Below are 12,513 nucleotides of genomic sequence, written 5' to 3' on the forward strand. Positions count from 1 at the left end.
ACCACCCGGAATCTGCCAGCTCCTCTTACCCCTGACCTTCACCGCCCCTGGAGTGTCTGAGGGAGATAGGCCACTTGCATGATGACACTGTTGCAGTGCCTGCACAACTGGCTTGGGGGCTTCAGAGATACAGACCTGGGAGAACAACGCTACACCATGTTGGCCAAAAAGGTCCTGGTAGCACTTACGAATCACGTTCATCCCCAGGATACCAGGCACTCGAGAAGGCATGCCACCAGGCGGGTCCCTAACCACCAAAACACCGCATTGCGGCATCAATTTGCCACAAAGTTTCACGTCAAGTTCCAAATATCCGAGGTAAGGAATAGTCAGACCGTTGGCAGCTCTGAGCTCCAACCAATGACAAGAACGGAGGCGCTCCTGGCCCCAAGGTTCAAGATGTTGGCGAAAGAAGCTCTCAGAAATGGTAGACACCATGGAGCCGGTGTCCACCAGACAAGGGACCTTCATGCCGCCCATATCGACATCCAACTGGGGGCAAGACGAAATCAATCCAGACGCATCCAGGTTATGTGAAACAGCTTGAGAGCCAGTGGCGGCCCCACCCGAACTGTGGCTCTGCAGTTCGATGGGCACTAGTTTTCCGACATGGAATGAGGGCGAGATTGTCGATCAGCATTCAAGGGGGTCGTGAGGGAAACTGTGAACGAGAGGGAACGCGCTCGCCATTACACTCATTTGCATAGTGTCCCGGCTGGTTACAACGCCTGCATATTAAAGGCCCAGGCCGTGGTGGACGACGGTACTGGTTGGAGTTTTGTAGCTGAGCAATGCTTCCCACAAGCTGATCAAGCTGCTCTTGTTGACGCTTCAACATCTCCCTCATCTCGCTCATCTCAGACACCGCGGTAGGTGGGGCAATAGCCTGGGGGGCGCCATGAACACCATACTGGACACCATACACTAAGGGGACCGAGTGGCTGCGACCTCTCACACCACCAGGCAAACCCTCACGCTCCCATCGAATCGCCTCGGCCCTCACCTCAAGCAAGGTGCTATCAGGTTGGCGACGCACCAACTGCTTCAACTCGCGTCGCAAGGAACTATTCAAGATGTGCTCGACAAACTGATCTCTCAGAAGGGCCCCGGCGTGTGGCATGTCAGCGGGGGCGCACCGCTTCACTTTCCCCATGAGGCTCATCAACGCGAGGGAGAACTCCTGAAGCGTTTCTCCTTCTTGTTGACCTCTGGAAAAGAAAGCTTGCTGCACTGCAACATACGACTCTGAGCACCCATACAGCTCGTCTAAAATGGCAAGTATTCTAGCGGGGTCCTCTCTCTCAGAGGCAGAGCGATACTTTATCTCCTCCTTGGCCTCTCCCTCTAGGTGGTCGAACAAAAAAAACGCCTGGTCAGACCGGGACAGATGTCGAGCCCTCACACTCGCCTGCACCTCCTCCACCCACTCACTCAATCCTACGCCTGTCCTTCCCCTAAAGATGGTACACTTCCTATCTCTAGGCACAAAAATTAGTCTCTCTGCTACAGAGGGAACAGAAGTAGGAGAGGCAGCAGGTACTGCTGAAGAGGTAGACGGTAGAGCACTTGAGCCAGCCTGTCCCTGTCGCAACCGCTCATTATCTGCTTTTAACTGTGCAATCAGCTCTCTAAGTTCCAGAGTTTCCTCCTCCATGATTACTACAAACTCACTACACTACTAGTAGCTACGATGATGCAAAAGCACCACGAAAGTCAAACCTATAGTGAGGGAGAACTCCCTCACGAAGATCCACGAGGGGCCACTGCTGCTTTGTCTCTGATCGCCCCAATCTGCACGCACAAAAACAAAATTTAGATCGCACCAAATACAGCGAGCAACACAAAAAAAAAAAAAGAAAATCAAACAAATATGTATACAAAGGAACACACGTCTCAGCCGTTCGAAAAAGAGTGATCCTGTCAACAACGCCAAATGTGGCAAGGTGGTAAGCGAAAGGAAAATAAACTAAAAGATCTAACTAAGAAATAAGAAAAAGGAATCAACAACGCCACCCTGGGAATTTCACCTCAGGGAATTGATGTAAAGTGCAAAGCACACAGGTAAGTCCACTCGTTTAGAAGGCATGAGACGTAGTTTAAATGTCATAGAAAAATACAATTTATTCAATAACTTCTTTCCTCTTCAATGCAAAATCTTCACCATGCAACCAAAAGAAAACAAACAATCCACACAAAATAGTTGAGATAAACGCAAAACTAAATAAGTAATCAAATCAAAAGAAAACAAACAATACACACAAAATAGTTGAGATAAACGCAGAACTAAATAAGTAATCAAACCAAAAGAAAACAAACATTCAAATAATTAAAACACACATTAACACTCATGCACACACGGATGGGGGGAAACCCCGGTTAAAAGACACACTGGATGAGCACCCTTGGTAGGGGGGGTGCGCCGCAGCGACAGGCGGCAGTAGGCACGAGGTGCCAGCCGGAGCAAAGCACGTGAAGTAAACAACGCGGCGTGCAGCAGCAGTGAAGCGGAGTAGCGTGGGAAGACAATATCAGCCTGGCAAAGCAGCAGCGAAGCGGAGTAGCGTGGGAAGACAATATCAGCCTGGCAAAGCAGCAGCGACCCCAATGAGCTGATTGCAGTTGGTCCTGTTTACGAAAACATGATGTTAGTGTGGCTACATAAAACAGAAATGCTACAGTTGTTTGCTATGCTAACACATACCTGTTTACGACCAAACACGGGCACACACACACACACACTCGCGCTCACACAGGAGGAGGGAGGGAGAGAGGGCTCCGGCCGTCATCAGCGTTTACACCATAGCTCGCACGAAAACCCTGAAGCAGCAACAAATAGTCGCCCTATCGGACCAGACTACCTTTTGGCCCGGAAGTGACGCGCAAGTGACAGGAGCGCAAAAAGAAAGAGGCAGGTGGAGGATGGCTGCTTTTATACCGCCCACATCATGACGGCCACTAGTGGTACTTAACCGTGACTAACATGGATAGCACCTCTATCCTGCTACACTAGCATCAAAATCCCTACACTGTGTCTCCTCTCCAAGACTTCAGTTGGTTGGTTTTAAATAAACATATTGTGGAGCCATGTTTAAAGCTATGTTTGTATGTGTTGTATATGTTTAAAATGTGACCATGAGGGTTAGTTTGGGGTTAATGATAATATTATCAATAGAGAAAAAAGACTCTGCCCATCACATTGATGTATTTTTTATGTTTGAAATGTGACCACAAGATCACTTGAGAATGAAGAGCTATCGCTCCTCATCTCTGTTTGAGAGATTCATAGGTCACACACACACACACACACGCACACAAGCATGCAGTGCGTGCGCTCATGCTTCTGTGCGTGTGTCACTGGTTGCCATGGTGAGGGAGCACCTGGGTGAACTAATTAAGAGAGATGAGAGCAGACACTGATTTTGAACAAAACTAGCTGTCAAACTCCTACCTACTATCGTAAAACCATGATTCCAATGGACAACATATTTATATATTCCGAAAGATAAGACTTTGACGAGCGCAGAGATGTACTTTTTATGTTTGTTTTTTTTTAATTTGAGCTTCAGAGCAGGTTAGAAAACTGGTACTATCTGCTTTCTTTGAGAAATTGTCATCAGAATTAACATCAGAGTCTAATGGAGCAGTTGGTTGGAGTTCATGTTGCTTTCAGGCACATGGAGTCAAATGTGTAAGACTGTTGGATTCCATAGACACATGTCTACGACCACCACAACATTTCCTACTTTTTTTTTTATCACAAAATGGTTTATGAAGAGTGAAAATTGTGGAGATTCAATTCAGTTTATTTTGTATAGCCCAGAATCACAAATTACAAATTTGGCTCAGAGGGCTTTACAATCTGTGCACATGCGACATCCTATGTCCCGGAACCCTCAAATCGGCACAGGAAAAACTCCCCTAAAAAAAACCTTTTACAGGGAGAAAAAAGGAAGAAACCTATGGGAGAGCAACAGAGGAGGGATCCTTCTCCCAGGATGGACAGAATGCAATAGATGTCATGTGTACAGAATGAACAGCATAACAGAGATACAACATTCAATGTATATGACATAGATTATTCATATAATAAGAGTAGTAGGCAGAGTAACAAAGGAAAAAATGAAGACTACTTATAATAACAGCAGCAATTACTATAGTAGAATTATAATTATGAAATAGGGAATAGTAATGATAATAATCGAAGTAGCAGTGGGTGTCAGTCGGCTCACAGCAGGAGGCACGACCACGGTCCAGATAACACAACGATTCCTGGAAACCCGCACAGCGAGAAAGCAAAAAGGGCTTCAGGGTGGAGGCAAAGCTAATATGATTAATGGTACAGGTAATAGTAATAGTAATGTGAATAATAATAATAATGGTAGTAGCAGTCGGTGTCAGCAGGGCCATAGCAGGATGCACGACCACAGTCCAGGTACAGCCACGATTTATAGAAGCCTGCGAAGCGAGAAAGCACAAAGACTCCAGGGTAGAAGCAAAATCAATAAGCGTAATAGTACAGGCAATAATAATAGTAATGTGACTAATAATGATAGTGGTAGTAGTAGTGGGTGTCAGCAGGGCCTCAGCAGGTGGCACGATGACAGTCCAAATATAACCCCGATTCCTGGGAACCTGCGAGGCGAGAAAGCACAAGGACACCGGGGAAGAAGCAAAACCAGTAATGTGCATAAATAGGAGATTAATACATAAAGGAGGAGTGAGAGAAGAGGAGAGAGGAGCTCAGCGTATCCTAGGTAGTCCCCCGGCTGTCTGGGCATATAGCAGCATATCTAGGGGCTGGACCAAGGCGAACCAGAACAAGCCCTAACTATAAGCTCTATCAAAAAGGAAGGTCTTAAGCCTGCTCTTAAAAGTGGTGAGTGAGTCTGCCCCCCGGACTGAAACTGGAACCTGGTTCCACAGAAGAGGAGCCTGATAACTGAAGGCTCTGGCTCCCATCCTACTTTTATATACTCTAGGAACCACAAGTACCCCTGCATTGATTGAGCGCAGCTCTCTAGTTGGGTAATATGGAACCATAAGTTCCTTAAGATAAGACGGTGCCTGGCCAGTTAGAGCTTTGTAGTTAAGTAGAATAATTTTAAATTCTATTTTTGATTTAACAGGGAGCCAGTGCAGAGAAGCTAATACTGGAATAATATGATCTCTTTTCTTAGTTTTTGTTAGAACACGTGCTGCAGAATTCTGGATCAACTGTAAAGATCTAAGAGACCTATTAGAGCAGCCTGATAATAAGGAGTTACAGTAATCTAGTCTAGAGGTAACAAATGCATGAACTAGTTTTTCTGCATCACTTTGAGACAGGATTTGCCAGATTTTCGCAATGTTACGTAAATGAAAAAAGGCTGTCCTTGAGATCTGTTTTATATAAGAGTTAAAAGACAGATCCTGGTCAAAGATAACTCCAAGGTTCTTAACGGTAGTGCTGGATGCTAGAGCAATGCCATCTAGAGAAACTATATCGTTAGATAATTGAATTCGAAGGTGATCTGGACCTAGTAGGATAACTTCTGTTTTTTCAGAGTTTAACATTAAAAAGTTACAGGTCATCCAGGTTTTTATGTCCGTAAGACATGCTTGAAGTTTAGAGAACTGGTTAGTTTCGTCTGGCTTAATTGATAGATATAACTGGGTATCATCTGCATAACAATGAAAGTTTACTGAGTGTTTTCTGATAATATTCCCCAAGGGAAGCATATATAAGGTAAATAAAATAGGTCCAAGAACAGACCCCTGTGGAACTCCGTGACTAACCCTGGTTTTCATCGAGCTTTCATTGTTTACATATACAAACTGAGATCGGTCTGATAAATACGACTTAAACCAGCTAAGTGCGATTCCTTTAATGCCTATAAGATGCTCCAATCTCTGTAATAGGATTTGGTGATCAATGGTATCAAATGCAGCACTAAGGTCTAGCAATACAAGTACAGAGACAAGTCCTTTGTCTGAAGCTATTAGAAGGTCATTGGTAATTTTTCAGTGCCGTCTCCATGATTCACTCTAAATCCTGACTGAAAATCCTCAAATAAACTATTGTTATGCATAAAGTCACAGAGCTGATTTCCTACTGCTTTCTCAAGGATCTTAGAGAGGAAGGGAAGGTTAGATATAGGTCTATAGTTAGCCAACACCTCTGGATCTAAAGTAGGTTTCTTAAGAAGAGGTTTAATTACAGCTAGTTTGAAGGCCTGTGGTACATGGCCCGTCAGTAAAGACAGATTGATAATTTCTAATAAGGAGTTGCTAATTAAAGGTAAAACTTCCTTAAGCAGCCTAGTCGGAATCGGGTCTAAGAGACAGGTGGAAGGTTTAGACTTAGAAATAGTTAAAGTCAATTGTTGAAGGTCGATGGGAGAAAAGCCATCTAAATATATTTCAGGTTCTACAGCTATGGATCGATCGGTACTGGTTGAGGGCAGTAGATTATAAATTTTTTCTCTAATAGTTAGAATCTTATCATTAAAGAAGTTCATGAAGTCACTACTACTGAGGTTTATAGGAATACACGGCTCAACAGAGCTGTGACTCTCTGTCAGCCTGGCTACAGTGCTGAAGAGAACCCTAGGGTTGTTCTTATTTTTCTCTATTAATGCTGAATAATAGGCTGCTCTAGCATTACGGAGTGCCTTCTTATATATTTTAAGACTGTCTCGCCAGACTAACCGCGCTTCATCCACATTGGTGGAACGCCATATCCTTTCAAGTTTTCGCGATATTTGCTTTAAATCGCGGGTTTGAGGATTATACCATGGAGCAAACCTCCTTTCTTTTATTAGCTTCTTTTTTAGAGGAGCTATAGAGTCCAGTGTCATTCGCAGTGAGCATGCAGCACTATCAACAAGATGGTCAATCTGAGACGGACTAAAGCTAGCGTAGGAGTCCTCTGTTATATTGAGCAATGGTACTGAATAAAACCCTGAAGAAATCGCTTCTTTAAATTTAGCTACAGCATTATCAGATAGACATCTAGTGTAGAAACTTTTGCCTAATGGCGTACACTCTGGTAGAACAAATTCAAAGGTTATTAGAAAATGGTCCGATAAAAGAGAGTTCTGTTGAGAGACAATTACATTTTCTACTTCAATACCATAAACCAGAACAAAGTCGAGGGTATGGTTAAAAGAGTGAGTCGGTTTATGTACACACTGACAGAAGCCAATAGAATCTAGTAATGAACCAAACGCAGTACTAAGGCTATCATTATACACATCCACATGAATATTAAAATCCCCTACAATAATAACTTTATCTGTCTTAAGGACTAAACTAGATAAAAACTCTGAGAATTCAGATAGGAATTCAGAATACGCACCTGGTGCACGATACATACAACAAATAAAATTGACTTTAATGCTTTCCCGCTCGGGTTTGAAAGACTAAGAACAAGGCTTTCAAATGAGTTGTAATTTAATTTAGGTTTAGGGTTTATTAATAGGCTTGAGTCAAAGATAGCTGCTACTCCACCTCCTCGGCCTGTGCCTCGAGGAATATGAGTATTAATATAACTTGGAGGAGTTGATTCATTAAGGCTAACGTACTCTTCATGACACAGCCAGGTTTCAGTAAGACAAAATAAATCAATATGATTATCTGATATTAAATCATTTACAAGTACACCCTTAGATGACAGAGATCTAATATTTAAGAGTCCACATTTAACTGTCCTGTTTTGATGCACTGTTGCATCGGTTGCCTTAACTTTTATTAAGTTATTTTGTATAACTCCTCTTCTGTTGACTTTAAATAATTGAAGTGGCCGTGGGGCAGACACAGTCTCTATAGGGTTTTGGGTGGGTAACTGGGTGGTAACTGGGTGGGTAACTGCTCCAAAGGAAGCGCAGAGAGGTGTGAAAGACTGCGACTCTGCTTCTGCTTCCTGGTCTGAACTCTGGGTCATGGATTAGGTCCACTAATGAACTGGGTCAGATTTCTAGAGATGAGATCCGCTCCATCCAAAGTAGGATGGATGCCGTCTCTCCTAATCAGACCAGGTTTTCCCCAGAAAGTATGCCAATTGTCTACGAAGCCCACATTGTTTGCAGGACACCACCTCGACAGCCAGCGGCGGAATGATGACATGCGGCTATATCACATTCATCCCAGCCACCAGGAAGATGTCAGACAACTTCCAAGATGGCACTCCACATGTCTGTGAAGAACTGGCCGTACAAGACAATAAATTAAGAACGGACCTGCAGAATGAACCATTGACAGATACAGAAGCATGGCTGTATACGGATGGCTGTTGCTACAGGAGAGAGACAGGCAATGTGGCAGCCTTTGCAGTAGTGCGCCAACTGGCAACTGGAGAACATGTCACAGTAGACTCAGGAATCATCCCGCAGCCAGCCTCTGCACAACTAGCAGAAGTGGTTGCATTGACATCTGCCCTAACATGGGCCAAAGGCAAACGAGTGAACATCTTCACAGACTCAGCATACGCTCATGGTGCGGTGCACACAGACGGCCCCTCGTGGCGACGAAGGGACTTCACCACATCGAACGATCAGCCAATCAAGCACCAGCAAGCTATGAAAACACTGATAGACGCAGTACAGCTGCCAGCACAGCTAGCCATCATGAAATGCAAAGGACATGACAAAATAAAGACCAGAATAAGTGCCGGGAATGATGCGGCAGACGAAGCAGCCAAGAAGGCAGGAGGCTATCAGCCTGCCCAAATGGTACTAAGGCTCAAGCAGACTCAAATACAACTCACCGAAAAACATATACAGGAAATACAAGAAAGGGCAGGTGCTTATGAGTGGTCGGAATGGACCAGAAAAGGAGCATCAAAAGATGAGAAAGGACTCTGGAGGGCACATGACGGACGTCTAGTGGCCCCAGCAGAGCTCTGTCAAGTGCTGCTCCCAGAAGCACATGGACCCACCCACGAGGGAAAAAAGAGAACATTGGAAAGACTGAGTCACTTATGGTGGCATCCACACATGGAAAGCATCACACACTTGTATTGTGACGAGTGCCTGACGTGTGGACAGCACAACCCCCGAAGACCATTCAAGACCCCCATGGGATCATATCCGGTACCTGTTTTCAAGACATCAGCATAGATTATACAGACATGGGAGCAGATAATGTAGTACAAGGAAAGAGATACATGTTGGTAATGGTAGACAGATTTTCAAAGTGGGTAGAAGCAATCCCCACCAAAAAAGAAGATGCACAGTCAGTTGTGAAATGGTTGCAGACAGAGTTGATCCCGCGCTACGGGTTACCACGATGCATTAGATCCGACAACGGAACACATTTTAATAACAAACTGCTAAGTTGTTTGTTAACAAAGAGCTAAGCCTGGGAATCAGCCACAAGTTTGGCTCAGTCTATCATCCACAATCACAGGGTCTGGTCGAAAGAGCTAATCAAACATTGAAGGCTAAAATAGCCAAGACATGTGCAGGTACCAAGTTAACATGGGTAGAGGCCCTCCCACTGGCATTGATGGCAATGAGATCATCGCCAGGGGGAGGAACACACCTCTCCCTACACGAAATTTTGACTGGTAGAGTTATGCCAGGTCCACCCAGGGATGGAGGTCATATGCCACCTCTGGATGTGTGTCAGATTGAGATGTCTGACTATTTGCATGCACTAACATCACTCACCACAGCTCTCTCCAACCAGGTTGTTCGAGCCCAGGCGATCGTCCCGGTGGAAGGAGAGCCATCAAAGGTAAAAGTAGGAGACTGGGTCAGGGTCAAAGTTCACAAACGAAAGTGGACTGACCCCAGGTGGACTGGACCGTACGAAGTGAAGGAAGTTACGTCACACTCGGTCCAGGTCAAAGGTAAATCAGGCGCTCCTTGGCACCACCTGACACATTGTGCCCCAGCTCCGACACCTGACAGGACACTGACAGAGGTCCGAACGAATTTGAGAAATGCAGCGACAGCTGAGGAGGTGCCTGGGGGACCCTGACGAGCCCCCAGGGAGGCGGAGACCGTTCACCTGGAAAGGGAACAATGATGGGAAGACTAATCACAACGGCCCTCTCCAAAGAAAAGCAGCCACCACCCTATGGCCATTTCCCCCTCCTAGATCGAGAAGGTAATGCAGCGAACCCCGACGAGGACGAGGATTCCGACAACGAAGGACAAAAGAATCAGTTCCGTCTTGAAATTGAAGATGAATGAATCATTAATAGAGAATTCACACCTAGCAGGTGTGAAAAGGGGGATTTGTCATGTAAATATTACATTCATATGTATAAATGCACACATACAAATCTCAAACACAGTATATTTTGTCTATGCTTTCACATCACACTATCACTGTGCACATTGCGGTAAATGATTATGAGTTCTCTTAGAAGGTCAAATACTCCGGACAGGGCATTCTAGTGCCTGGCCGTACGATGGAAAAGAACAGAGACACTTAAAGAAGGAATGTGCTTTTACTGCAGAGAAACCAGATAACAGAGGCCCTTTTTACGACCAACTGATGAGGCCCTCAGAAAGTCTAAAAGTCTAAACCAAGAGCCGCCTTCCTCTTTTTTGGACCTATCATATTCAACTCATAAAACCTATATAACATGATGCGCACTCTGTATAAGCGCCTTTTAGTAGCTGAACTTCTCAGTACTGCTAGGCCCGTGCACGTATAACTGCTGGGCGATATACTCCTGTTATCCTACAATAAATGTCACATTTGTTTTAAGACGAATCTGGTGTAGAAGTCTCTCTTGTTTTCCACTCAACACTACCCTCCCCATCGGTGGGCGCATAGTCATTCTAAAACACAAGCTTCACATTCTCAAATGTGGCTCCAACTTTCAATAAAACACCCGGAACTATTTCCTCAGTAACACACGAAACAGGTAAAAAACTTAAAATCACCTCCCCATTAAAAGCCATCCTCCAGTCACTCTCAATGTCAGCTGTGCTGTGGGTTTCCTGTAAAAGCATCACGTCTATTTTTTTCATCTCCATCATTTTAAAAAGTGCAGCTCTTTTAAAATCAGCCTTGGCTCCTTTCAAGTTTAAAATGCTGATATTAAAATCACACATTGGTGGAGAGCTTAAAAAGAAAAAAGCAGTGATAAAACATGTCAGTGTGTAAAAGCACAAGATCTTATGTCTAAACATCATCTTCATCAGTGATGATTTGCATTTTCACTTTTACCACCTGCAGCCTCCACCCGGACACCGCCGCCTGCAGCCTCCACCCGGACACCGCCGCCTGCAGCCTGTCGGGTCGTCTCCGTGGAGGAACAGGAGGAGGTGCCCGGTCCAGCCTTCCTCCTCCTCCCCCTCCTCCTGCCAGCAGTGCTGAGGTAAGGCTGTCTGTCAAACACTGGAGGTGTCCCCGCTGCCCTCGCTCATAACGTGCTGTCCTCGGGTATCAAAGTGTCCTCTATGTTTCTGTTGTTGTCTCACAGCTGCTGCCTCATTCCATTACGAGCAGTTCCTGGCCTTGTGCTCAGTGGGGGGGCAGTTTACAACTCCACCCCAGATACCCCTCTGACATCCCTCTGCTGCTGACGGTGTACAGCTATGACGTCCTGACGCGGCTGAAGTAGAACGAGGCCAGGATCACCTCCACCTTCTTTGTATTCATTTCATTTGTTTTTACAATAAAAAAAAGTTTGACATCTTTACTTTGTCTGGAAGCTTTATTATTTCTTATAATACATCATTCAAAACAAGCTCTACACATTATGATAGTAATGATTATAGGAGAATGATAGCCGTACATACCAACATGATGGGTCATGCTGCTGCACTGAGTTGTGGCAACCCCACGCCATTGGCCAGGGGCCAGCCGCTGCAGCACCCGCCCCGTGGACGGGTGGTGGAAGGAAGGTACCTCCCCCTCCACCCAGCTGCACTAGAGGGAACATCAACCGGGCCCAGGAAATCAAGAAGATTGGGGGCACCTGGGGAACGAGGAGAGAGGAGCTTTAAGGGCGGGAGAGAGGAAGAGAGAGGGAGAGCACATGGCTGGAAGGAGCGCGGAAAGCACATGTGGACTGGAGGACTGCCAAAAGGAGAGGACAGAACCCGACGAGGAAGGGCTGGACAGGAGGACCCGCGCCCTTATTCCCGATTACGGAAGAACCTTAGTTTGTATAAGAATTCCCTACGGAAGAACCTTAGTTTGTATAAGATTTCCTTTTTGTGATTCCCGATTACGGAAGAACCTTAGTTTGTATAAGATTTCCCTTTTTGTGATTCCCGATTACGGAAGAACCTTAGTTTGTATATGATTTCCCTTTTTGTGATTCCCGATTACGGAAGAACCTTAGTTTGTATATGATTTCCCTTTTTGGTGACCGGACTCCCAATAAAACCCGTTGCACCGCAACCCTGCTTCTTTCCTTAATTCCCGAATCCCCGCCGCCGACGAAGGGGTTGCCACAGTGGTGGAGAACGCGGGCAACGCGATCCCTGGACTTAAACACAACCCAGACCACGATGGAGCACGCCGACCAACCCGCCACGAGGGACGAGGAGATAGACATCCTACGGAGAT

The sequence above is a fragment of the Anoplopoma fimbria genome, chromosome 2, assembly GCF_027596085.1.
Source record: "Anoplopoma fimbria isolate UVic2021 breed Golden Eagle Sablefish chromosome 2, Afim_UVic_2022, whole genome shotgun sequence".
Taxonomy (NCBI): domain Eukaryota; kingdom Metazoa; phylum Chordata; class Actinopteri; order Perciformes; family Anoplopomatidae; genus Anoplopoma; species Anoplopoma fimbria.